This window comes from Carassius auratus, unplaced genomic scaffold (assembly GCF_003368295.1).
Source record: "Carassius auratus strain Wakin unplaced genomic scaffold, ASM336829v1 scaf_tig00217656, whole genome shotgun sequence".
Lineage (NCBI taxonomy): Eukaryota > Metazoa > Chordata > Actinopteri > Cypriniformes > Cyprinidae > Carassius > Carassius auratus.
In genome coordinates, this window is record NW_020529165.1 from 72,358 (window position 1) to 99,075 (window position 26,718).

Here is a 26,718-nt window from a genome sequence, read left to right on the forward strand (position 1 = left end):
CTTTTCACTGTCATGCATCTGCCCACTCACACCTTCTTCATCTTCTTCCTCGTTTCCCATCCAGCATTCACACTTGCTTAGCACCTCCTCGCAATCTGGGCATTTCACCACCCTGCAGTCCCTCGCAATGTGTCCTCTCTTATTGCATTTGTAACATATAAACTGCGGACAGTCTTTCACCATATACTCTGGGCTCATGCACAACCTACATGTCTTTACCTGCTGGCTATGCATGACCCGAAAGTGCTGTGGTCCTTCTGCTGTGACAAACTTGGTGCTATACGGGAGTGAGATCACTTCTCTGGGGAATCTTGTTTTTACAAATCTTGTTCCATCTTCAATATTTGTGCCAGGATAAAACCGTCTCTTTATTTTAGAGATGGGGAGAACTCCCCATCCTTCCAATTTCTTTAAAATGTCCTCATCATCCATGTAAACAGGGAGAATCATAAAAGAAACAACAAAATCTCTGTTTTGAAGTCTTGTTGCCTCACAGGTTTTTCCTTTGATTATTATTCCATTCATCAGCTTCTCGATGTCTTCCTCGGTCTCCAAAGTCACCTCATAACATCTTGTTTGTTTCGGTCGAACCCCCAAGATTTTCCCTTCTCCAACTTTTTCTGTCACTGACATTATAATATCCACTGCTCTCACATCATCCAAATCCATTAAGTCCACTGTTACTGTTGCTTCCTTTTTGTAAACTCTTTTCCAGGTTTCATTCTTTGTTTCTTTTTCATGTCCATCTCTGTGTCTTTGTTCAAGATCGATTTCATTTCCACTCCGTGTTTCTCGTGCCATTGCTGTGGTCGTTGCCGGTAATCTATCCATTTTGAAAATTAAAGCCAAACCCCCACTCCCCCCCCCCCAAACAGCGTGAGCTGCTGGGAGGAGAAAAACAAAAACAAAAAAAAAAAAAACAAATAAAGCTTTTCCCAAAAAATAATGAACAAAACACAAATCAAAAAAAGGTGAGCCTCTCTCACCAACTGCTCAAACTGCCAACTCTCTTCCTGTATTAATCACTAGCACCGCCAGGTTGGTATGGCCGTAAGCGAAAAACGCTGCAAAGAGAGGGCTATTTAAAGACCAGCATATCTAATCGCCAGTACATTAGGGTAGGAAAGTAGGAAAGAAAACCCAAAAGCTTAAAGCACCTGGTATTCCCAGGCGGTCTCTCATCCAAGTACTAACCAGACTTAAACCTGCTAAGATTCAGAGATCGAGCATTGCCCCTATATTTTGGCAAAATTAGTATATACTAAGTGAAAAATTTCCAAAAAGCTTACAGCACCTGGTATTCCCTGGCGGTCTCCCATCCAAGTACTAACCAGGCCCAAACCTGCTTAGCTTCCGAGATCAGACAAGATCGGGCATAGCCAAATTGGTATGGCCATAAGCAAAGACTGCTGCAAAGAGAGGGCTATTTAAAGACCAGCATATCTAATCGCCAGTACATTATATAAGTAGGAAAGAAAACCCAAAAGCTTAAAGCACTTGGTATTCCTAGGCGGTCTGTCTTCCAAGTACTAACCAGACCTAAACCTGCTAAGATTCAGGGATCGGGCATTGACTCTTTTTTTTTTTTGCAAGATTATTATATAATTGGGGAAATTTTCCAAAAAGTTTTAAGCACCTGGTATTCCCATGCAGTCTCCCATCCATGTACTAACCAGGCCCAAACCTGCTGATATTCAGGGATCGGGCATTGACTCTATATTTTGGCAAAATTTTGATATACTTAGTGAAAAATTTCCATAAAGCTTACAGCACCTGGTATTCCCAGGCAGTCTCCCATCCAAGTACTTACCAGGCCCAAACCTGCTTAGCTTCCGAGAACGGACGAGATCGGGCATAGCCAGGTTGGTATGGCCATAAGTGAAAAACACTGCAAAGAGAGGGCTATTTAAAGATCAGCATATCTAATCGCCAGTACATTATATAAGTAAGAAAGAAAACCCAAAAGCTTAAAGCACCTGGTATTCCTAGGCGGTCTCTCATCCAAGTACTAACCAGACCTAAACCTGCTAAGATTCAGGGATCGGGCATTGACTCTTTTTTTTCCCCAAGATTATTATATAATTTGTGAAATTTTCCAAAAAGTTTCAAGCACCTGGTATTCCCAGGCAGTCTCCCATCCATGTACTAGCCAGGCCCAAACCTGCTTAGCTTCAGAGATCAGACGAGATTTATTTTTTATTTTTTATTAACAAATTTAAAAGATTACATTAAAAACATTGCACACATTTTCCACAGAACCATAACAAACAAAAGAGACAATCACAAAAACAATTACAGTCATTCAAATTTCTCCCATATCCAAGTTACACCATCTATGTTATATTCTAACATAGTGTTTCCTTCTACAAACTTTTGAATAAATTCATCCTCTTTATCACTCATTAAAAAATATTCCCTTAACAGCTTTACAGTAAATTGCATTTTATTCTTAAACATAGTCCATACATCAACTTCTCGTTTCTCATGTTTTGCAATTGTTATCAAAAAATTAAATACTAACACATTTCATTCTTTACCATTAAAACCAAATAAAAAAAATTTTTCCCACTTCTTTTCTGTCCTGTCTTCATCATATTTGTCTTTCAACATTGACTTCACTATATTTTTTATTTTCCCCATAAAAACTCTAAATTTTTCACAATATATAAACAAATGCAATATTCCTTCTTCACATTTTGTACATACTCTACACTTTGCATCGCTTTCTATCCCAAATTTTTGTAACCTCATTTCGGTTAACATACAATTATGCTTCAATAAAAAGTTACAATTCTCTAGAGTTGGGTCCATATATTTCATTCCTACATTCATCCATATCTCACCTTCACTTAAATCATCATATCTTTCTTTCCAATAATTATTTACCACAGGTTTGATAAAAGCCATTTCTATAAACACCAACTAAATTTATTTCACTTTACATTCAATAAATAACCTATTATCCCCATTTTTCTTTTTGATATACAATTTAGGCATGCCTCCCTCATCTTCTTCTTCATTCTTTTCAATTCTTTCCACCCATTCATTTGGTATAGCTTTCTTCAAAACATCATATTGTTTAACCAGTGTTCCTTTCCAACCTTTCCTTCTTTTTCAAATATTGTATCAACAATTGCTTGCAACGGAAGATATCCTTCTATTACTTCATACAACACATCTTTTATTTGCCTTATACCTACATCCCACCATTTCTTATAATAAATCATAGTTCCCTCCCTTGTGATATTTGGATTTAAAAATAATGGTTGTTCTAGCAATTGTGCTCTTCCTTTTGGTTTAATTAATACATTATCTAAAAATTCTCCCCATGCTTCTAAAACTTCCTTATAGAATTTTGGTAACCCTTTCAACATATATTTTTTGGTTTTCATCCACAATATATTATTTTCCATGTTAAAATATCCACATCTTTTTATAAAAAAATCCATTACATTTTTCCACATTGCTTTTCTCTGTACATCAAAAAAAAAATAAAAAATCACTACTTTTATCCTTAAAGTTTTCATCCTTAGAAGGGGATCTAAAAGCCCCAGTCCTCCCATTTCAGTTCCTCCAATAAGTGTATTATAAGCTATTTTCACTCTTCCCTTTCCCCATAAAAAATCTAAAACACTTTCTTTTATTCTTTTATAATACTCAGAGGGCAATGAGGTTATGCTCAGCACATACCAAATTTTAGAAAGCATTAACGCATTTATCACCAATACTTTCCCCTTTAATGTTAAATTTCTTAATTTCCAAAATCTCAGTCGTCTTTCAATTCCTTTTAAAACTCCCTCCCAGTTAAAAACATCAGCTTTATTAAAATCCACACCTACCCAGATCCCCAATATTTTTATATTTTCTTCTTCTTTCTTAAAAAGTATTTGCTGAGGTAAAAGTTCCACCTTGCCAATTCTCATACACACACTCTTTTCGACATTCACCTTTCCGCCTGACCCTTTACAGTATTTCTGTAAAATGTTCATTGTCATGTACTCTTCTCTCCAGTTAGTTTCTTGTAATAAAATCACATCCTCTCCTTTACACATTTCTTTGACTTTTTCAAATTTTCCTACATTTGAAAGCCCTCTAGCATTAAAAGTAACAATTCTTAAAAGCATAAAACATAAAAACATGCATAAAACCCATAAACTCAGTCCATCTCCTCCAAATCCTTAAGCAGCTCATACTTATTTGCACACTCAAAACCATCTTCTTTAAGCACTCTTTTTCTTGCAGTATCTAGATTGGGCATTACCTTTACAGATCTTCTTCTTTTCGATGATTTCCCCTGCGTCTCCTCATTTTCTTTTCCTTGTTCACTCTTTTGTAGCATCATTAATTTCTACTGTGGCCATCTCCTTTTGCACACTGTCCGTCACATCCATCGGTGTACATAAAATTCCCTCCTGTTGTGCATCATTCAATACTTTATTCCTTTCATCATCCAGTTCCATAGTATCCAAAGCATTTTGCAAGCTGTCAGTCAAATCCATCTGTGTCCAAATTCCCCCATCCTGTTGTGTTTGTATGATCGGTTCGGTACACTCTTTCTGTTGTTCTATATCCTTATTTAATTCCAGTCCTTCACCTCGTACTGTTTCTCCATCAACTCGCTGTTCGTTGTCTCTTTCATGCACCTGCCCGCCCACCTGCTGCTCCTCCTCCTCCTCCTCACCCTGCATCCAACACTCACACTTATTTAAAACCAAATTGCAATCCGGGCACGTCACAGCATTGCAATTTCTCACGAAATGGCCTCTCTCCTCGCATTTATGGCACGTGAACTCCGGGCAGTCCTTCACCACATGGTCTCTGCTCATGCACAGCCAACAAGTCTTAACCTGATGGCTGTGCATCACCCGAAAGTATTGTGGTCCCTCTGCCGTTTCTATTTTTGTGCTGTAAGGGAGGGAGGCCACCTCCTTCGGAAACCGCGCCTTTACGTATCTCGTCCCATCCTCAATGCTGGTGCCCGGATAAACACGCCGTTTTATTTTTGAAATTGGGGAAACCCCCCAAACCTCCAGTTTATTTAAAATCTCTTCATCAGCAAGGTAGACAGGCAGATGCATGAAAGAGACAACATAGATTCTGTTTTGAAGTTTTTTTATCTCACAGTTCATTCCGTTTATTAACAATCCCTCAGTCAGTTTATCACAAGTTTCTTCTTTTTCCATTGTCAGCTCATATTATTTTCCTTGTCTTGGCCTTAGTGCCAAGATTTCCCCATATCCACATTTGTCTGTCACCGCTTTAATAATATCCACAGCCTTCACCTCACTAACATTTTCCACATTCACAATCACTGTTGCCTCCTTTAAGTATTTCCTTTTACCAAATGTATCTTTTACATCTTGATTTTTACAGTGTCCAGCTCGTTGTCGATACTCAAGTCCAGTGTTGTTTGCCATCCGTCTCTCTCCAGCCAGTCCAGTGTCGTTTGCAATGCATCTCTCTCCAGCCAGTCCAGTGTGGTTTGCCATGCGTCTCTCTCCAGCCAGTCCAGTGTCGTTTGCCATGCGTCTCTCTCCAGCCAGTCCAGTGTCGTTTGCCATGCGTGTCTCTCCAGCCATTCCAGTGTCGTTTGCCAATAATCCGTCCATTGTATAAACACAAACAAAAAATTAACCACCCTCCAGCCAGCAAGATGCTGCTGTTAGGTGGTTTAAAACTGAAAAACCTCACAAAAAATAAACTAAAGTCCAAAAACAACTCACAAAACAAACACTTACAGAAAAATCAAAATGGAGGAGAGCCTTCCGCTCCCAACTGCAGCCAACACTTCCTGTAGATCTCTAGCGCCCTCAGGTTGGTATGGCCTGTTATTCTTAGACGGTCTCTCATCCAAGTACTAACCAGACCTAAACCTGCTAAGACTCAGAGATCGGGCATTGACTCTATATTTTGGCAAAATTATTATATACTGAGTGAAAAATTTCCAAAAAGCTTACAGCACCTGGTATTCCCAGGCGGTCTCCCATCCAAGTACTAACCAGGACCAAATCTGCTTAGCTTCCGAGATCAGACGAGATCGGGCATAGCCAGGTTTGTATTGCCGTAAGCGAAGACTGCTGCAAAGAGAGGGCTATTTAAAGACCAGCCAATCTAATCGCCAGTACATTATATAAGTAGGAAAGAAAACCCAAAAGCTTAAAGCACCTGGTATTCTTAGGCGGTCTCTCATCCAAGTACTAACCAGGACCAAATCTGCTTAGCTTCCGAGATCAGACGAGATCGGGCATAGCCAGGTTTGTATTGCCGTAAGCGAAGACTGCTGCAAAGAGAGGGCTATTTAAAGACCAGCCAATCTAATCGCCAGTACATTATATAAGTAGGAAAGAAAACCCAAAAGCTTAAAGCACCTGGTATTCTTAGGCGGTCTCTCATCCAAGTACTAACCAGACCTAAGCCTGCTAAGATTCAGAGATCGGGCATTGACTCTATATTTTGGCAAAATTAGTATATACTAAGTGAAAAATTTCCAAAAAGCTTACAGCACCTGGTATTCCCAGGCATTCTCCCATCCATGTACTAACCAGGCCCAAACCTGCTAATAGTCAGAGATCGGGCATTGACTCTATATTTTGGCAAAATTAGTATATACTAAGTGAAAAATTTCCAAAAAGCTTACAGCACCTGGTATTCCCAGGCGGTCTCCCATCCAAGTACTAACCAGGACCAAATCTGCTTAGCTTCCGAGATCAGACGAGATCGGGCATAGCCAGGTTGGTATCGCCGTAAGCGAAGACTGCTGCAAAGAGAGGGCTTTTTAAAGACCAGCCAATCTAATCGCCAGTACATTATATAAGTAGGAAAGAAAACTCAAAAGCTTAAAGCACCTGGTATTCCTAGCCGGTCTCTCATCCAAGTACTAACCAGACCTAAACCTACTAATATTCAGAGATCGGGCATTGACTGTTTTTTTTTTTTTTTTTTTTTTGCAAGATTATTATATAATTTGTGAAATTTTCCAAAAAGTTTAAAGCACCTGGTATTCCCAGGCAGTCTCCCATCCATTTACTAACCAGGCCCAAACCTGCTAATATTCAGAGATCGGGCATTGACTCTATATTTTGGCAAAATGGTTATATAGTAAGTGAAAAATTTCCAAAAAGCTCACAGCACCTGGTATTCCCAGGCGGTCTCCCATCCAAGTACTAACCAGGCCCAAACCTGATTAGCTTCCGAGATCAGACGAGATCGGGCATTTTTTTTTTTTTATCAAAAAGTACTTAAAAATAATAATAACATAAATCATATTTCCAACAATTCACTTTCAAACGTATTACATGTTCATTATATTTTACATATACAGCATCAACTTTGAAATTTAATCACATTACTTCACTCAAACCCAAACCAAAACTAATTACCTAACTTTAACATAACCTTGTCTTTTCAAAATGTTAAACTTAACCCTTCAGTTGTACTTCCATTTTCTTCTACAAATGCTTTTTCAAATTATTCTTTGCTTAGGTATATCCACATTATATACACACTCTTTCTAACAATACTCTTGAAAATTCCAATCACATCTACTTTCTTTCTCTCAAAGTATGCCATATTCCTCCTCACCCATATTGCATATCTTGCATTACTCAAAATCAAATTCCAAAAATTCACGTTTCTATCCTTATAATTTGTACGTTCTCCAAATAAAAACATTTTTTTCCACTCATCCTCTGCAAACTCCTTGCCTATTCCATCTTTTATCAGTTTTTTCATTTTTGCATGAAACTCCTCAAGTTCCTTGCACTCAAAAGCCCTATTCGGACGGGACAAGTTTTACAGGGGGTCGTTAGAGAAATCTGCGTTTCACAGACGTACTTAGTGATTTTAATCCCGTCCGAATCTGCCACGTCTGTGTTTTTCTCACACAACCTCTGTGATAATTCCAGAGCAAATTACCTACTGTTTTTCAGCAAACTCAGTGATCCTCTGAGAAAACTAATCCCGTTCGAATGCGAATGTCTGTGATTGCCGGTGATATTTTATTTCACAACACGTTTCCTTGTGAGTTTTGGCCAACGTGAATTACCGTAGATGCTCTTACCGCGCGAATGTTTGATATATTTGCTTAGCGGCAAAGAAATAATAATAAAAAAATAATACAAATAATAAAATCAAGAGCAAGATCGCGTAAACTGTTAAAACCGGCTATTGTAATATCAGCATCAGGCAAGATTACTCACGTTCATTTATGTACTCAATTGCATAATGTTTTAATTACATTTAATTAAAAAAAATAGAAAAAGAAAAAAGGAAAACAAGTTAAACTGAAGGAACCACACATTAACATGGTTTTGCTATACTAGCCATTTAGTATTTACTGTCTAATAATACTGAGGCAATCATTCTGAATGAATTAAATGCACGCATACAGAGCGCGTGATCTCTGTGACGCCCAGATGCACAAATCAGACCCTCCCACCTCTGTAATAAACACAGAGATACTAGTCCCGTCCGAATGGGTACATGAAAATCTCAGACGTCAGGTGGTAAGAATCGAAACGCAAACGTAGTTTAGAAAACTAGTCTCACAGTCCAGTCCATTGTATTTGACATTTAAGTTTCTCCATATTGTCTTTACCTTCATATCAGGAAAGAGTCTTGGCCATACCGCCTCTGATGCAGGCACTTTGATTTCCTTTCTGACCATAATTTTGTATATAGTTTTCACATTTATCTCCATCAAAAACTTTTTTCTCCCATTTTCCACAATATACATTTCAGGCATTCCCCAATCTCCCACTTTAACAGTTTCTCTTTCAATCCCTTCTACCCACTTTTCAGGCAGGCTTGTTTTAATGTTTTCACACTCACCATACACTTTTGCTTTGTCAATTTTTTCATCCCACCCCACCACAGAATCATATATTGCCCTATTTGGTAAGAAACCCTTTACATATTCATACACCAAATCCTTTACTTTCCTTACCCCTGCTCTCATGAACAGCCTGTTGTAGAGCATTTTCCCTCCCCTCCTTATTCTTGGGTTCATAAAAATTGGCTGATTGTGTATTTGATTTATGTTTTCACATTCATAGTTTACATTTATCACAAATTCAGCCCATGCAGTAAACACTTCTTGGTAAAACAACGGCAATTTTTCAATCATTGGATTTTTTAAAACCATAAACACTCTCTCTTCACCACATCCACCACTTTCATTTAAATATTTTCTCATATACCCCTTCCAACCTTATTCTGCTTTACCACATACATATTTTTTTACTGTCTTAACTCTTATTGCTTCCTTTTCACATCTAAATCTACCAATTTTAACCCCCCCTCACTATAATCTGCTATTAACCTTGCCTTACTGACCTCTCTAAAGGGAAGGGGTCAGTTAACACCCCATTAACTTTAACACAACTTTTAGCATTTCCATATATTAATTTTATCCACTTTTGCATCCTCTCTCCAAACCCAAATCTCCCCATTGTCTGTTCTATAAAGCTATGTTCCACCCTGTCAAATGCCTTATTTAAGTCTATAGATAAAACCAATCCCCCTTTCCCATCTTTCCCCATCCCTTCTACTATGTCCCTTATTGTGCAAATTGTATCTGTAATATCTCTACCCTTTATGCTATAGGCTTGGCTTAATGATACTATTGACCCTACTACCTCTTTTATCTTATTTGCCAGCACTTTTGTCAATATTTTATAATCTGTGTTTAGAAGACTCAATGGTCTATAATTTCCTAGCTTATGTGGACTTCCTTTATTTTATATAGTACTGTAATTATTCCTAACCCCATAGATTCTGGCATTTCCCCTCTCTCTTCCATACTCCTATAAACCTTCAACAATATTGGCGCTACAATCTCTTCAAAGGTCTTATAAAACTCATGCGTTAAGCCATCTGAGCCCGGGCTTTTGTTCTTTTTTGTCTGTTTTATTGCTTCTTTTATTTCTTCGATAATTATATCGCTTTCACATATATTTTTCTCGTTTTCACTTAACCTTTTACTCACAGTATTTAAAACTTCATCCACACACTCCTGTTTTACCCCTTCTTTCTTAAATAGCTTTTTATAAAATATTTCTACTTCTCTTATTATCCCCACATAATCAGTAATCTTCTCACCTTTTTCATTTTCCAGCTCTGTTATATGCTTTTTCCTCTGTTTTTTCTTTTCTAAGTTTAGAAAGAACTTCGTGCTTCTTTCTCCCTCTAACGCATACTGTGCTCTACTCCTTATTATTGCACCCTTACTTTTTTTCTTTTTCATACTCTTCTATTTCTGCTTTTATTTGCATAAAGCGTTCTTTGTCTTGCTCAGGATTACCTTCTATTTTTTCTGCTTCCCTCTTCAGTTCATTTTGCATATCCTCAATTTTACTCCTCCTTATTAAAACCCCTTTGTTTTGCATATCTAATACTTCTTTTTTTAATTGTCCCTTTCATTTTTTCCCACCACTCACATACATTTTCATCAAATAACACATTTTGCATTTCATAATCTATACATTTTTTGATATTTTCTTTGTATGTCTCTTCTTTTAGCAAGTCTGCATTCAAACACCACATTCCCCCCCCCACACCTCTCCACCTCGTTTACATCCATCTTAACCATCATCATAGCATGGTCACTTATACCCACAAACTTATATTTCAAATTTTTTACATATTTCAACATTTCCCTTTTGGTTAAACATAAATCTATTCAGCTCGGTTTCAAAACACCCATCACCAATTGTCTTCTAGAGAAGTCTTTTTTGTAGGGATTTTCTTCCCTCCATACATCTACTATGTCCTCATTTTGCATCCATTCAGTTAGATATTTCCTGGATGCATCTGATTTAAAGTTTGCACTACTTGATGCATCCAGTCTCGTGCACCATACATTGAAATCCCCAACTACAATATAGTTGCCTTTACATAACGGCTTAATTTCTTTAAATATTTATTTTCTTTCGTTTTCTATGTTAGGTGCATAAATGTTTATCAGCCTGAAACATTCATTTTGAAACACAAATTCAGTCACTAACAGTCTCCCATTACCATCCTTGTATACTTGCTTCACATTATTCAATATATCTCCTTTTATAAGAGTTGCCACGCCACAGGATTTTGCATTCCCATGATTCACAAAAATTTCCCCTTCCCACCTCTTCCTTATGTTGTCCATTATATCATCAGACCAATGTGTTTCTTGCAAACAGAATACTTCAGCTTTTAACAATCCCTTGACCTTCTCAAACTTATTTTCATCTCTTAATCCATTGCTATTCAAACAGGCAATGTTCATAAAGCCCCACATAGCAAGTATTGTCATTTTTAAAAGAATCATCCTCATTTTGTTAATTCCAGACATTTACTTTCTGCCGTATGCTCCTCTATTTCTTTTTTTTCTTCTGCACCCTTTCCCCTTTACTTGTGTCCATGTCCTCGTCGTCAATTGTCACCAGACTTTCTGGCACCTCTCTCTTCCCTCCAGCGCTCTCCGCCTGCAACTTTTCTTCTTGCCTTTTCACATTGTCACCCTCCTGACTCTTGCCATCAGCTTTCACTCCCTCCCCTTCTCTGTCTTCACACTCCAAGATGTTCCTTTCCATCTTTTTTCCAGGTTCCGCTTCCCTCTCTTCCTTTTTTTTCTCTCTCTCTCTCCATCTCCTCCCTGCAGCCTCCTCCTCTTGAACACTCACATCCACAATCGCTCTCCATTCCGTTGTTCTTTCTTCCCAACTCCATGCATCCCTTCTCTCTTCTTGTCCAGTCATTTCACCTACCTCTCCTTTGATCTCCACCTCCTCATCCACCTCATACTGATCCGAATCCTCCCCATTGCTGTTTCTCTCACCTATCTCTGCTGGGGTTTCACACACACATAATCCAGGTCGCATATTGCACATATTGCAGTTCTCTTCCTTGCACTCTCTCGCGTAATGACCTTGCCTTTGACATTTAAAACATCTGAAGCTTGGACAGTCTCTTACAATATGACCTGGTTGAATGCACAGGCGACAGACTTTCACTTGCCTATCATGTATTACTCTGAAGTGCTCCGTCCCTCCTAATGTCTCAAACTTCGTTGAATACGGCAGTGATTTTACCACCTCATTGAACTTTACCTTTAAAAATCTTGTTCCATCAGCGATATCCGTCCCCGGCCACATTCTCCTTCTCACACTTGAAGTTGCTTTAACTCCCCATTCTGACAGCTTTTTAAGTATCTCCTCATCCTGTATGTATGTTGGTAACCCAAGGAACGAGACCACCATCTCCATACAGTCCACCTCTTTCGCCATCACCCGACTATTCTTTATCTTAAGCCCATCCAACAATTTCTCCTTTCCTTTTTCCTCCTCCATTGTTAACTCGTATTCTTTTGGTGTTTTGAATCTACATCCGATCACCACTCCACATTCTTCTCTTACTTTCTTCAGTATCTCCATCATTGTTAGTCTATCTTCTCCTTCTATTTCCACCAGCACTGTGAGCCTCTTTTCATAATGCCTTTTTCTTTGACCCAGCTCTCCGTCCATTTCTCTTGTGTTCCTTTTCTCCTGTCCTTTTGCATTCTCCATTTGTCACACCGTGTTGTAGCCTTCTCAGTATAGAAAGTATTTATTAAATGACTTTAAAGCAGACCAGTTCCCCTTTTTTAAAAAGGTTGTTTTTAACTTAAAGGCTTCAGTTTCCAATTCTCAACTCTCCACACTTGTTGTTTGATATCCTCCTGCAAGCTGTACCACTTCCTGCTTCCACTAGGGCGTGCTCAGGTTGGTATGGCCGTAAGCGAAGACTGCCGCAAAGAGAGGGCTATTTAAAGATCAGCCAATCTAATCGCCAGTACATTATATAAGTAGGAAAGAAAACCCAAAAGTTTAAAGCACCTGGTATTCCCAGGCGGTTTCTCATCCAAGTACTAACCAGACCTAAACCTGCTAAGATTCAGAGATCGGGCATTGACCCTATATTTTGGCAAAATTATTATATACTAAGTGAAAAATTTCCGAAAAGCTTACAGCACCTGCTTAGCTTCCGAGTTTAGACGAGATCGGGCATAGCCAGGTTGGTATTGCCGTAAACGAAGACTGCTGCAAAGAGAGGGCTATTTAAAGACCAGCCAATCTAATCGTCAGTACATTATATAAGTAGGAAAGAAAACCCAAAAGCTTAAAGCACCTGGTATTCCTAGGCGGTCTCTCATCCAAGTACTAACCAGACCTAAACCTGCTAAGATTCAGAGATCGGGCATTGACTCTTTTTTTTCTTTTTGCAAGATTATTATATAATTTGTGAAATTTTCCAAAAAGTTTAAAGCACCTGGTATTCCCAGGCAGTCTCACATCCATGTACTAACCAGGCCCAAACCTGCTAATATTCAGAGATCGGGCATTGACTCTATTTTTTGGCAAAATTATTATATACTAAGTGAAAAATTTCCAAAAAGCTTACAGCACCTGGTATTCCCAGGCGGTCTCCCATCCAAGTACTAACCAGGCCCAAACCTGCTTAGCTTCCGAGATCAGACGAGATCGGGCATAGCCTTTTTTTAATTCTTTTTTTTATTGAAGAAATTAATCAATTCAAACATACATATCAAATATTCACACACAAAAATACATAAGATTCTTTCTTTGACATATAAAACTCCTAATTTGAATTGACAGACATCTTACTTACATTTAAAAAGAAGTCATTAAATAGTTTAATCTTTTAAAAATGACAATTCAATCCCCAGCTCTTTGAAAACCTTTAACACCTCCTGAGTAAAAATATTATAAAAGACATCGATCGTTTCCTCCAACTTAAAATAATAAAACAGACATTCAACATATTTTTCAACTTTTCTCCTGAACATATTCCATAAATCAATTAAAACATTTCCCTTTTTCACCACCACTCTTCTTTCCCAAATCGCACTTTTCATCAGCATCACAAGTAAATTTATCAGCTTCTCATGTTTGCAATTCTCATTAATGCCCAACATTAACACCTTTTCCCACTCAAAGTTCCCATTTCCCTCTCCTCTCAAATTTAAAATAATGCTTTTACACCTCTCATTAAAATCTTTCAGCTTATCACAATATAAAAACAAGTGTAAAAACCCTTCATCAGCATCTTGGCAAACTTTACATATTGCACTTTCCTCCATCCCAATTTTGCTTAAAATTACGTCTGTGAACACTGCTTTGTTTCTGATAAAATATTCCATATTCTCCAGTTTAGTCTGTACAATTTTCCCCTTTATATTCCCCCATATTTTCTCTTCTGTTACATCATTGAACATATGTAGCCAATATTCATTTACAACAGGTTTCTTGAAAACCACATCTCTAAAAAAACAATAAAACATTTTCACATTACATTCTTTAAAAGCACACAATTTCCCCCCCAGATTTACATAAACATCTTTTCCTTGATCTTCTTCTTCCATATTTTCAATTCTCTTTATACATTCTTTAGGTATTGCATTTTTAATTAAATCATATTTGTTTGTAATCTCTTGTCTGCTATAATCCTCCTTTGCCTCCTCCATCACATCCACAATGTATTGAACTGGTAAAAACCCCTCTTTGAATTCATATAAAACATCTCTGACTTTCATGATTCCCACATCCCACCACTTCTTAAAAAAAACCTGCTTCCCTTGATTTAAAATGCAGTTATTTAAGAATAAAGGCTGATTTAAAATGTTCTCTCTACCTTGTGGCTTAAAATGAACATTATTAAAAAAATTTCCCCATGCTCCCATCAGTTCTCTATAAAATTCTGGCATCCCCTCCGTCATCCAATTTTTTGTTTTCATCCATGAAATGTTGTCCCCCAGATTAAAATTACTACACTTGTTTTAAAAATGCCCCATTGTTCTTTTCCATGCTGCTTTATTTCCTTCGTCTAGATATTTGCTTATGATTTTCACCCTTAAACTGTTCTTTCTTTGCTCCACGTCCATTAGCCCTAGCCCCCCCTTCCCCACTGCTCCTATTAAAGTGTCATATGCAATTCTCGGTGGCTTTCCATCCCATAAAAAATCTAAAAAACACTTTTTCAGCCTTTTTTCTGTCCACAACGGCATTGAAGCCACATATAAAACATGCCATAACTTAGAAACCATTAAAACATTAGTAGTCCTATCATACACTTTATCTCAAGTCTTGATGATTTATTACCCTGATTTATGGCCTGATTTATGGCCGTACAGTCCGTGTAGATTGACAGGTAGTCAGAAGTGTGCATGGTCAGTTTGGATTGATTTATGACTATAAGGCCTGTCAGTCAAAGCGGTTGCCATGTCACTGGGTCCTGTGACCCTTGATTGACATGGCAGAGGTGTGTAAATCAAAAGATCAAAGAGATCTCAGATTTGACTTGTGTTGTGTTTATTACTGGATATATGATGGTTGTATCTGTTACCAGAGCAGTGGGGGGTTTCTTATGATGGTTGTATCTGTAACCAGAGCTGTGGGGGGTTTCTGTGAAGTTCCTTTCTGGCCTGTTGTTCACACCTAAAGACAGTGGGGAGGTGTTTGGGTTCTTCCTGGGGAAAAAAAATGGCTGTGCAAAAGTGAGGGTTTTGACACCTTGACAGGATCAATGTTTGTTTGCTCTATATGGTGTTGATACCTAGGCACCGACAGGCCACATGCTCCCCGTCTACAAACACATTTGAAAAGGAGGACGATGTCTGGTGTCTTTCCAGGTGAGAATTTCAAAGAGTGAGAGAGACAATTATCTAAATCATCAACTAACCAAGCCGCTGAAGAGATAAATAATTGAATGTTATCTGGAATTAATAAAATCAAACAGGCATTCCTTAATGTTAAGAAAATACTATCCATAATATGTGGTGTTTAAAAGGAGTTGAAATCTCACGTTAATTTTAAAACCAACTCTAAACACACACACACACACACACACACACATTGGTTTTCCATGTTCTATGGGACATCCCGTAGACGTAATGTTTTTTACACTGTACAAATTGTATTTTGCATCACCAAACATCAACCTTACACTTAAACCTACCCCTTACACAAAATTTCTTTCATTTTAAGATTTTCAAAAATACTTAATTCTGTATGATTTATAAACATGTTTCCCCACGGGGACAAAAACAATTCCCAAGGATTTTGGATATTGCCATCATTGTTCCCCATAACATGGGGTATACCTGAACCACACACACACACACACACACACAGTAAAACTGAGTAAACTAAATTTGAATTATGAGCAAAACCTTATTTGTTGTTTTTACGTTGTGTTATGTACGTATTTTTTCATTGAATAATCTAACCTGTAGATAGTATGTGTACTGTAAATGAACAAATATACATTTGACTAAAACTCAGTAAAATAATTACACCTTCCATTTTAAACATGTTTAAAAGATTACACATTGTGTGTCACTAAAGCAAGGCACACTGTCTATTGTCTTAATTATTTTTTAAATAACCTGATGACCAGCATTGTTTCTTTAGATCATTTATGCACACAAGTGCTTTTTTCACACGACTAGAAAACTCTTTGGATGTGTTTGGCAAACATCATTTCTACATCTTAAATGCATGACTGAACTTTTCTCATTCGACAGAAATACTATTTTCTAATTATTTACCCGGCCTATAACACGTGGTGTAAATGTTCTTACCTAGAACAGAAAACATACACTTTGACTATTTGATTATTTTGTAGGCATCGTGTAATGTTAAATGGTTTACTCAAAAAAAAATTAGCACCAGCAGCAGATTATCAAAATGAAAGAAATGTACAAGCTAAGGATGTTTCAACTATCATCATTTCCTTTTGACTCTGATAAACTGGTAATGAATTTTCTATGCAAGTGACACAATATACAGTTCTCATACTATTTGTGTAGATAGCTGTACTAAAACATTTATGACTATTTTTGCATGCCAGCAGATTATGTCGAGGGTGTTTCACATCTAAGAATCACAATGTTTTGTAAATGACATTTTTCTTACACCTCAAGATTTAGCCACATCAATCACCTTTATTTATATAGTGCTTTAAACAAAATACATTGCGTCAAAGCACTGAACAACATTCATTTGGAAAACAGTGTCTCAATAATGCAAAATGATAGTTAAAGGCAGTTCATCATTGAATTCAGTTATGTCATCTCTGTTCAGTTGAAATAGTGTCTGTTTTTATTTGCAATCAAGTCAATGATATCGCTGTAGATGAAGTGACCCCAACTAAGCAAGCCAGAGGCGACAGCGGCAAGGAACCGAAACTCCATCGGTGACAGAATGGAGAAAAAAACCTTGGAAGAAACCAGGCTCAGTTGGGGGGTCGGTTCACATCCAGATTTTGCCATTCACATCAAGATTTTGGATGGCCATTCACAATTTGTTTGTTGGACTGTACGTTTTTAGGTGATCTTTGTGTGGTGTCATCATAATAGGAATAAATGAAAATTAAGAAATTAAGTTAGTTTTTCTCTTCGAGATATTTCTTTTAGTGCAACTGTGTCTGTCCAAAAAGTGTGATCACATGAAGCATCGACACAAAAATGAAGTCTGGCTGTTTTACACTTAAAACTATTACAACCAATACAAATCAAACGGTTCCACTGAAAGCTGCACACTCATTTAAGTTTGAGCATGTTAAAGTTTCCACACTCCTGTGTAGATAAATTTTATCCATAACCTTTTGCGTATTCACGTGACTAAATCACTAAGAAAGAGAGTATAGCAAGAAAATGTTTACAATGCATATAAAATTCAGAATACAATTGTTAAAAAAATGTATGTTGATTTGTAAATGGTATTTTTTATTAATCCACTAGATGAAGTCATCTTGTTCAGATAGCAGATGAATCCATTCACATTTTGTTTGTTTGGCCGTTTTTGTTTTAAGACTCCTGTAAGTTCATGCTAACTCTCGCGTGGGAAAGAGAGCAGGGTGAGCACATCCTATTCATTTAAGAAAAAGTATTAAACATTTGACCAAACTTTTTTATTATTTTGACAAAACACAACAACATTAAAGAATGTTATCAGTTCCTATGGCCATCTTCTTTGACTCAAATAAAGCAACATCTCTGGTGTACGTAAGCATCTACAATGTGTGTATGTGCTAAACATCTGTTTCTCCACTTCAGACAGATTTGTTAGATGGGCTTTTGTTGTAATACAGACACATTTGAGAACTACGATGTTCTCACTTTTGTAATGGTTCTAGAAAAATTCAAACATAACTTTTGCATACGGATTATCTGTGAGCAAAACTGACTAAAAAAATCACTGAATTATGAAATGCAAAAGTGTGTACGGCATTTGGCAAAACAGGATTTTAGCTGTAATGAGCACATAAGACAAAAATTGTCAATGTGTGACTTGTAAATATATATTATTTTATTTTATTTATTTATTTATTTTTACCAGAGATAGTTGACTGATCTGTTTACATGTTGTTTTGCAGTTTTCTGATGAAGAGTTTTCTCTGACTGTGGTCAAACATACAGTGCCTGTTCATAGGACTTTTTACAGCATAACTACAGCATAAAAATATTGCCCCTACATCTAGAGCTCTTGTTCATATAGCTGATGATGATGTTCACATTTTTATTTGTCGTACTCGTTAGTTTCAACATTTCTACTGGACATTAAAGAGTAGGCCTTTATGTCAGAAGCATTAGCATCTACTGTGTGCTAAGATTTTTCTGTTTTCTCCACTTTTGGTGGATTTGCTAGAGGGACTATGTGACCTTGTTGTAATGTTTACGTTTAAGATCCATAAGATTGCACTAAACGCCCTTGAATAGGTTATAGACATACTCTTCTATACAGGAAATATGTTTCCACAACAGAAATATGTATCAGAATAACAAATACTAATATTTAAATCCTTTCTCCTAAATTATTGTGAAAACTTTTAATGTCGATCCGGCCCACCAGCCGTGTATCTTTTTCATTGTTTTTTAGATAAAGACTATTCCTCAAGTTTGGTCAAACAGGCAAAAACATGAACAAAATAGAGTACAAGATGATTAAATGATTGTCAAGAGACTGTTTAAACTGAGATTGTGATGCACTTTAGAGCTTTTTCTGGTCTACCAGTGTCACAAAGACACATAATAGCCACTACCTCAACTTGAAAATGAGTCCTGCCATTTTCTGTTCTGACTGTTACACTTAATACAAACCCATCTATTACACTTAAAGTTAGACATTAAAAGTCAAGGATGCCACAGGAACTATTTCCTTTCTCTGTTTCTCTAAACATCACACTGGTAAATAAACCAGAGATCACATGTAGAAAGAATTCATTGAAAGGGGCATGTTTTAGTCCATTTTAGCTGGTCTGCACCAACATATGTTTAAGATGCTTTAGGTATTCATCAGACTAACAGGTTTGATTCGGGAAACACACACGACTGGAACTGCGTGTTGTCATGACTGTCTTTATAATTGATCTACGTTTACTTTTAAAACAACACAGTGAGAAATTATGGTCTTCGACAGCATGGGCCCCTGAAATGTTGTATTATTTCTTTGTTTTCACAAAATATCTAAACATTTATCTATCTTAAAATATTAGTTATTACGTATTTACAAAGTTGTCGTGTCCGACGTTTACATTTTTAAGAACATCTGATATAGTTTATCATCTTTTAAATTTTATAACATATGTTTCACCAAACCTTGATGCCTGAAAAACGGGTTTAGCATCAGTCCACATTTCAGTTGTTAGCCAGAAAATGCAAGTGAGCCGATATTTCATTACCGAGATAATCTACATGATGTGAAACTAGCTCACAGTTACATTACAGTTTTGGGTTCAAGTTTATGTTGAATAGTGTTTGTTACTGCTCCAAATGTTTAACACCACATTACTCCATTGTGAAGATATGTACTGTACAAAAAGTTTTTCACTGTAGTAGTCCAACTCTGAAACCAGACCAAACAAAAATGAGCTTGAGCCTTAGTTGTGGCAGAATTATGTTTTTTATGATTTCTTTTTATCTTTCCATGATTTGTGCGTGTTGTTCTGAACCACGGTTTCATTTTTAACATCACAATCCTATTGTATTGTCATGCATGATTGTAAAGAGTTTTGTGTGTGACAGTCTCTGGATTTTTTTTTTTTGCCAACAGAACTGGTGTAATGTTAGCGAGCTCTTTGTGTTCTCTCCTTTACTGTGTTTATATACGTCAGAATTCTTTAAATTTGCTCAATTAAATTAAGTATTTAACACAGTTTTGGGTAATGTGTGTGTGAATATAGAGGATCTTTACAAATATGTTTTCTTGAAATAGCCATGTAACACTCTGAATCGAGACTGCTTCTTTTAAATATAACATTAACACATTTTTCATGAGCTCAGGCCCATTGTTTTATAAACCATGAAAGATTAAAATGTGATTCAACATTTTATTTCAACAATACATTTTTGAATATACATTCATACACTGAAGTAGTGAAGAAAATGGTCAAATTGGCATTACTAACAAACAGTAATAATGACATTACAGGTGGTCTAGCCAGAAAAGAAAATCTCTACAGGCCAGCATGTTTTGTTCTAGTATGTAGTTGACGTAAGTTTGAACAATCTCACATGTCATGGAACCATAATTTTTTGAAACCAACAATGTACATAAATCCACATTAATAATAATAATACACATTAATAATAATTATAGTTCTCGGCCGATTTGTACATTATTAAATTATGTTAGTGGTCATCACAAACTTAAGGTGTAAACAAAAGTACCTTGCAACAGTGTGCTTTAGATTTACTAGAAAGATCATTTGACTGCTTTGGTCGCAAGGAAAACATACATTGTTTAAGAGAAAATAATCTCACTGAATGTGCTAAAGCATCCAATGTTTTAAGACTACTGAAGGTGTCACATCCTTGTTTGTTTCACACCTGTGGGCTCCTACCTACATTCCAAGTGTGATATTTAAAAAAGGTTTAGGGGCATATAGTTAACCACAGAAGACTTTCTGCATGCTCCTGTTACAATGACTGCCGCCGCTCCAAACAGTCCTGAAACATCTAGAAGAATTATGTGTGACACACCGCCAAGAAGTTCTGCTGAAATGAGAGAGGAGCTGACTTTTGCACCAAGGAAAAATCAAGGGAAGAGCATAAGAAAGGTTCTCATTGAAGATGAAGATTTTGTGAAACAAGATTTCACTGTGTCTTATGATCGTGTGGGGAGATTTGTGTTTGACAAAGAGTTGCAGATTGTGAAGCTCTACGTTTTGGAATCTTATGAAGAATATACATCCGAATGCACCTACCTGCTTTTGACCGCCGTAGACTGGGCATACTTCTACAATCAAATTTGGAGAAACTTTAATATGGATGAAAAAATCTGGTACATTTTCCAATGGGATGGTACAACGCCTGGTATGCGGTACTATGCGAGAAAGCCACCAGACTACATATCTATAGCATCCTGTTGGAACAAAACGCTTCATGACCAGAATTATCTCATGCAGATAAATAAACGTCGGGAGGACTTTGAAACAAACTTTGACTCTGATGAGTCTGATCGTGACTGGCCCCTTCCTGAGGTCAACTCTTATGAATGCTGCAAAAAGAGACTATATTTTGAGCAATGTAACATACCCTTGTTCAACACAATTTTTTCAATGATAAACAAGCTGTTTCAGGCAATTTAAATTTATTTTAAAACCGAATCATCAGTCAGTTAATAGTGTATTCGGTATAAAAAACCTGAACAATGATGTTGTAATGTTTCTTTTTCAGTGTTTATTCACCCTTCTATGTGTTCCTTGCTCTATGTTTAATAAATGGCTGTCGGATTAAGTTTTCCCAATACACGATACATTACCGTTACTTGAAACAAGTGTCTTAACAAAAATCCTAATAAACCTCGTAATCTTTAATCCAAATATCTTCCAGTGAAAATGACAGATTTCTCTTTGGTGACATAAGCTAGGCTTCGCTGGTCAAAACACATCCCTAATTAGGCCCCTTCACCCTCCTCCACTTTTAGAGTGCAACACCCCCATCTCAACAACCAACCAAGCAACATTTGAAACGTAGAAACAAGACCACCCATTTTTATTTTTTTGTTCAAATGTACAGAAGATCCACCACTACTTTTTCGTGACTATGGCTAGTCTTCATCCCCTGTGAGCGGCTGACCTCATAAACTCTGCAGTTATCGAAGGTTTTCCTAGATCTGCGAACAAGGGTTTTTACAGCACGGTCAACGGAGCTACTGCAACATCTTGTTGATCAAAACATTATCTACATGGACTGACAGAATCAGCTTCAACAATCAAATTTGTCTGAAACTGATGCACTCTCTAATTTTTCAAATAATAAGGCTTCGACGGATCTGAACCATAAACCAGAAATTGAAACTGAAATTGCACAAGGCCTGGATCGTCGTGGATTAATACAGTCAGTCCAGATTCTGGCAAATGGTGACAGCATTCTACAGTATATTGATTAGGGTACAAAGTCTATCTCTTGAATTAAATTCTGAAAAGGATGTCTGACGCTGGGCAAAAGCAGATGGATTGCAACTGGAGTTCTGGTGCCACTACGGATGATCAGATGAAGTGCGACTGCACCCTGGGGGAAGCGTGGCATGTAACAGACTACATAGACACTATGTTTAAACAGCGTTACCGAGAACAAATGATCAAACTGATGCATGCTGTCATAGAGAATCCAAATCATGATTGTACCGGGGATACCAAGTGTGTAAAAAATCTTAAGAATGAAATGAATGTTGTAAGAAGCCTGAAAACTAACCCATGGCCTGATTTGACTAGTATGTTTATTACCAGTAAAGAATCAGTCTGTGTAACGACTAGAAAAGTTCTGGATGTGGTGTCTGAATGTGACGATGAGATGGACATTAACGAGGTTCTCTGTCTGTGTACATGTGTAACAGATTTATGTACATTGTTGGTTTCAAAAAATTATGGTTCCATGACATGTGAGATTGTTCAAACTTACGTCAACTACATACTAGAACAAAACATGCTGGCCTGTAGAGATTTTCTTTTCTGGCTAGACCACCTGTAATGTCATTATTACTGTTTGTTAGTAATGCCAATTTGACCATTTTCTTCACTACTTCAGTGTATGAATGTATATTCAAAAATGTATTGTTGAAATAAAATGTTGAATCACATTTAAATCTTTCGTGGTTTATAAAACAATGGGCCTGAGCTCATGAAAAATGTGTTAATGTTATATTTAAAAGAAGCAGTCTCGATTCAGAGTGTTACATGGCTATTTCAAGAAAACATATTTGTAAAGATCCTCTATATTCACACACACATTACCCAAAACTGTGTTAAATACTTAATTTAATCGAGCAAATTTAAAGAATTCTGACGTATATAAACACAGTAAAGGAGAGAACACAAAGAGCTCGCTAACATTACACCAGTTCTTTTTGCAAAAAAAAAAAAAAAAATCCAGAGACTGTCACACACAAAACTCTTTACAATCATGCATGACAATACAATACGATTGTGATGTTAAAAATGAAACCGTGGTTCAGAACAACACGCACAAATCATGGAAAGATGAAAAGAAATCATAAAAAACATAATTCTGCCACAACTAAGGCTCAAGCTCATTTTTGTTTGGTCTGGTTTCAGAGTTGGACTACTACAGTGAAAAACTTTTTGTTCAGTACATATCTTCACAATGGAGTAATGTGGTGTTAAACATTTGGAGCAGTAACAAACACTATTCAACATAAACTTGAACCCAAAACTGTAATGTAACTGTGAGCTAGTTTCACATCATGTAGATTATCTCGGTAATGAAATATCGGCTCACTTGCATTTTCTGGCTAACAACTGAAATGTGGACTGATGCTAAACCCGTTTTTCAGGCGTCAAGGTTTGGTGAAACATATGTTATAAAATTTAAAAGATGATAAACTATATCAGATGTTCTTAAAAATGTAAACGTCGGACACGACAACTTTGTAAATACGTAATAACTAATATTTTAAGATAGATAAATGTTTAGATATTTTGTGAAAACAAAGAAATAATACAACATTTCAGGGGCCCATGCTGTCGAAGACCAAAATTTCTCACTGTGTTGTTTTAAAAGTAAAAGTAGATCAATTATAAAGACAGTCATGACAACACGCAGTTCCAGTCGTGTGTGTTTCCCGAATCAAACCTGTTAGTCTGATGAATACCTAAAACATCTAAAACATATGTCGGTGCAGACCAGCTAAAATGGACTAAAACATGCCCCTTTAAATGAATTCTTTCTACATGTGATCTCTGGTTTATTTACCAGTGTCATGTTTAGAGAAACAGAGAAAGGAAATAGTTCCTGTGGCATCCTTGACTTTTAATGTCTAACTTTAAGTGTAATAGATGGGTTTGTATTAAGTGTAACAGTCAGAACAGAAAATGGCAGGACTCATTTTCAAGTTGAGGTAGTGGCTATTATGTGTCTTTGTGACACTGGTAGACCAGAAAAAGCTCTAAAGTGCATCACAATCTCAGTTTAAACAGTCTCTTGACAATCATTTAATCATCTTGTACTCTATTTTGTTCATGTTTTTGCCTGTTTGACCAAACTCGAGGAATAGTCTTTATCTAAAAAACAATGAAAAAGATACACGGCTGGTGGGCTGGATCGACATTAAAAGTTTTCACAATAATTTAGAAGAGAGGATTTCAATATTAGTATTTGTTATTCTGATACATATTTCTGTTGTGGAAACATATTTCCTGTATAGAAGAGTATGTCTATAACCTATTCAAGGGCGTTTAGTGCAATCTTATGGATCTTAAACGTAATCACATTACAACAAGGTCACATAGTCCCTCTAGCAAATCCACCAAAAGTGGAGAAAACAGAAAAATCTTAGCACACAGTAGATGCTAATGCTTCCGACATAAAGGCCTACTCTTTAATGTCCAGTAGAAGTGTTGAAACTAACGAGTACGACAAATACAAATGTGAACATCATCATCAGCTATATGAACAAGAGCTCTAGATGTAGGGGCAATATTTTTATGCTGTAGTTATGCTGTAAAAAGTCCTATGAACAGGCACTGTATGTTTGACCACAGTCAGAGAAAACTCTTCATCAGAAAACTGCAAAACAACATGTAAACAGATCAGTCAACTATCTCTGGTAAAAATAAATAAATAAATAAAATAAAATAAAATATATTTACAAGTCACACATTGACAATTTTTGTCTTATGTGCTCATTACAGCTAAAATCCTGTTTTGCCAAATGCCGTACACACTTTTGCATTTCATAATTCAGTGATTTTTTTAGTCAGTTTTGCTCACAGATAATCCGTATGCAAAAGTTATGTTTGAATTTTTCTAGAACCATTACAAAAGTGAGAACATCGTAGTTCTCAAATGTGTCTGTATTACAACAAAAGCCCATCTAACAAATCTGTCTGAAGTGGAGAAACAGATGTTTAGCACATACACACATTGTAGATGCTTACGTACACCAGAGATGTTGCTTTATTTGAGTCAAAGAAGATGGCCATAGGAACTGATAACATTCTTTAATGTTGTTGTGTTTTGTCAAAATAATAAAAAAGTTCTGTCAAATGTTTAATACTTTTTCTTAAATGAATAGGATGTGCTCACCCTGCTCTCTTTCCCACGCGAGAGTTAGCATGAACTTACAGGAGTCTTAAAACAAAAACGACCAAATAAACAAAATGTGAATGGATTCATCTGCTATCTGAACAAGATGACTTCATCTAGTGGATTAATAAAAAATACCATTTACAAATCAACATACATTTTTTTAACAATTGTATTCTGAATTTTATATGCATTGTAAACATTTTCTTGCTATACTCTCTTTCTTAGTGATTTGGTCACGTGAAAACGCAAAAGGTTATGGATAAAATTTATCTACACAGGAGTGTGGAAACATTAACATGCTCAAACTTAAATGAGTGTGCAGCTTTCAGTGGAACCGTTTGATTTGTATTGGTTGTAATAGTTTTAAGTGTAAAACAGCCAGACTTCATTTTTGTGTCGATGCTTCATGTGATCACACTTTTTGGACAGACACAGTTGCACTAAAAGAAATATCTCGAAGAGAAAAACTGTAACTTAATTTCTTAATTTTCATTTATTCCTATTATGATGACACCACACAAAGATCGCCTAAAAACGTACAGTCCAACAAACAAATTGTGAACGGCAGTCCAAAATCTTGATGTGGCTAAATCTTGAGGTGTAAGAAAAATGTCATTTACAAAACATTGTGATTCTTAGATGTGAAACACCCTCGACATAATCTGCTGGCATGCAAAAATAGTCATAAATGTTTTAGTACAGCTATCTACACAAATAGTATGAGAACTGTATATTGTGTCACTTGCATAGAAAATTCATTACCAGTTTATCAGTCAAAAGGAAATGATGATAGTTGAAACATCCTTAGCTTGTACATTTCTTTCATTTTGATAATCTGCTGCTGGTGCTATTTTTTTTTTTAGTAAACCATTTAACATTACACGATGCCTACAAAATAATCAAATAGTCAAAGTGTATGTTTTCTGTTCTAGGTAAGAACATTTACACCACGTGTTATAGGCCGGGTAAATAATTAGAAAATAGTATTTCTGTCGAATGAGAAAAGTTCAGTCATGCATTTAAGATGTAGAAATGATGTTTGCCAAACACATCCAAAGAGTTTTCTAGTCGTGTGAAAAAAGCACTTGTGTGCATAAATGATCTAAAGAAACAATGCTGGTCATCAGGTTATT

General features: G+C 36.5%; 4 non-coding genes and 1 pseudogene across 4 annotated transcripts; all 5 read right to left on the reverse strand.

The window, feature by feature from the left end:
• Positions 1–1,282: 1,282 nt before the first annotated feature.
• On the reverse strand, positions 1,283–1,401 carry LOC113101869 (5S ribosomal RNA). Its single transcript, XR_003290461.1, has one exon. It is a non-coding gene; the product is annotated as a 5S ribosomal RNA (ribosomal RNA).
• A 360-nt stretch (positions 1,402–1,761) lies between these two features.
• Positions 1,762–1,880, reverse strand: LOC113101871 (5S ribosomal RNA). Its single transcript, XR_003290464.1, has one exon. It is a non-coding gene; the product is annotated as a 5S ribosomal RNA (ribosomal RNA).
• Positions 1,881–5,950: 4,070 nt separating this feature from the next.
• LOC113101876 (5S ribosomal RNA) lies at positions 5,951–6,069 on the reverse strand. The gene has a single exon (XR_003290469.1). It is a non-coding gene; the product is annotated as a 5S ribosomal RNA (ribosomal RNA).
• Positions 6,070–6,153: 84 nt separating this feature from the next.
• LOC113101884 (uncharacterized) lies at positions 6,154–6,272 on the reverse strand (annotated as a pseudogene).
• A 358-nt stretch (positions 6,273–6,630) lies between these two features.
• On the reverse strand, positions 6,631–6,749 carry LOC113101867 (5S ribosomal RNA). The gene has a single exon (XR_003290459.1). It is a non-coding gene; the product is annotated as a 5S ribosomal RNA (ribosomal RNA).
• Positions 6,750–26,718: the final 19,969 nt, after the last annotated feature.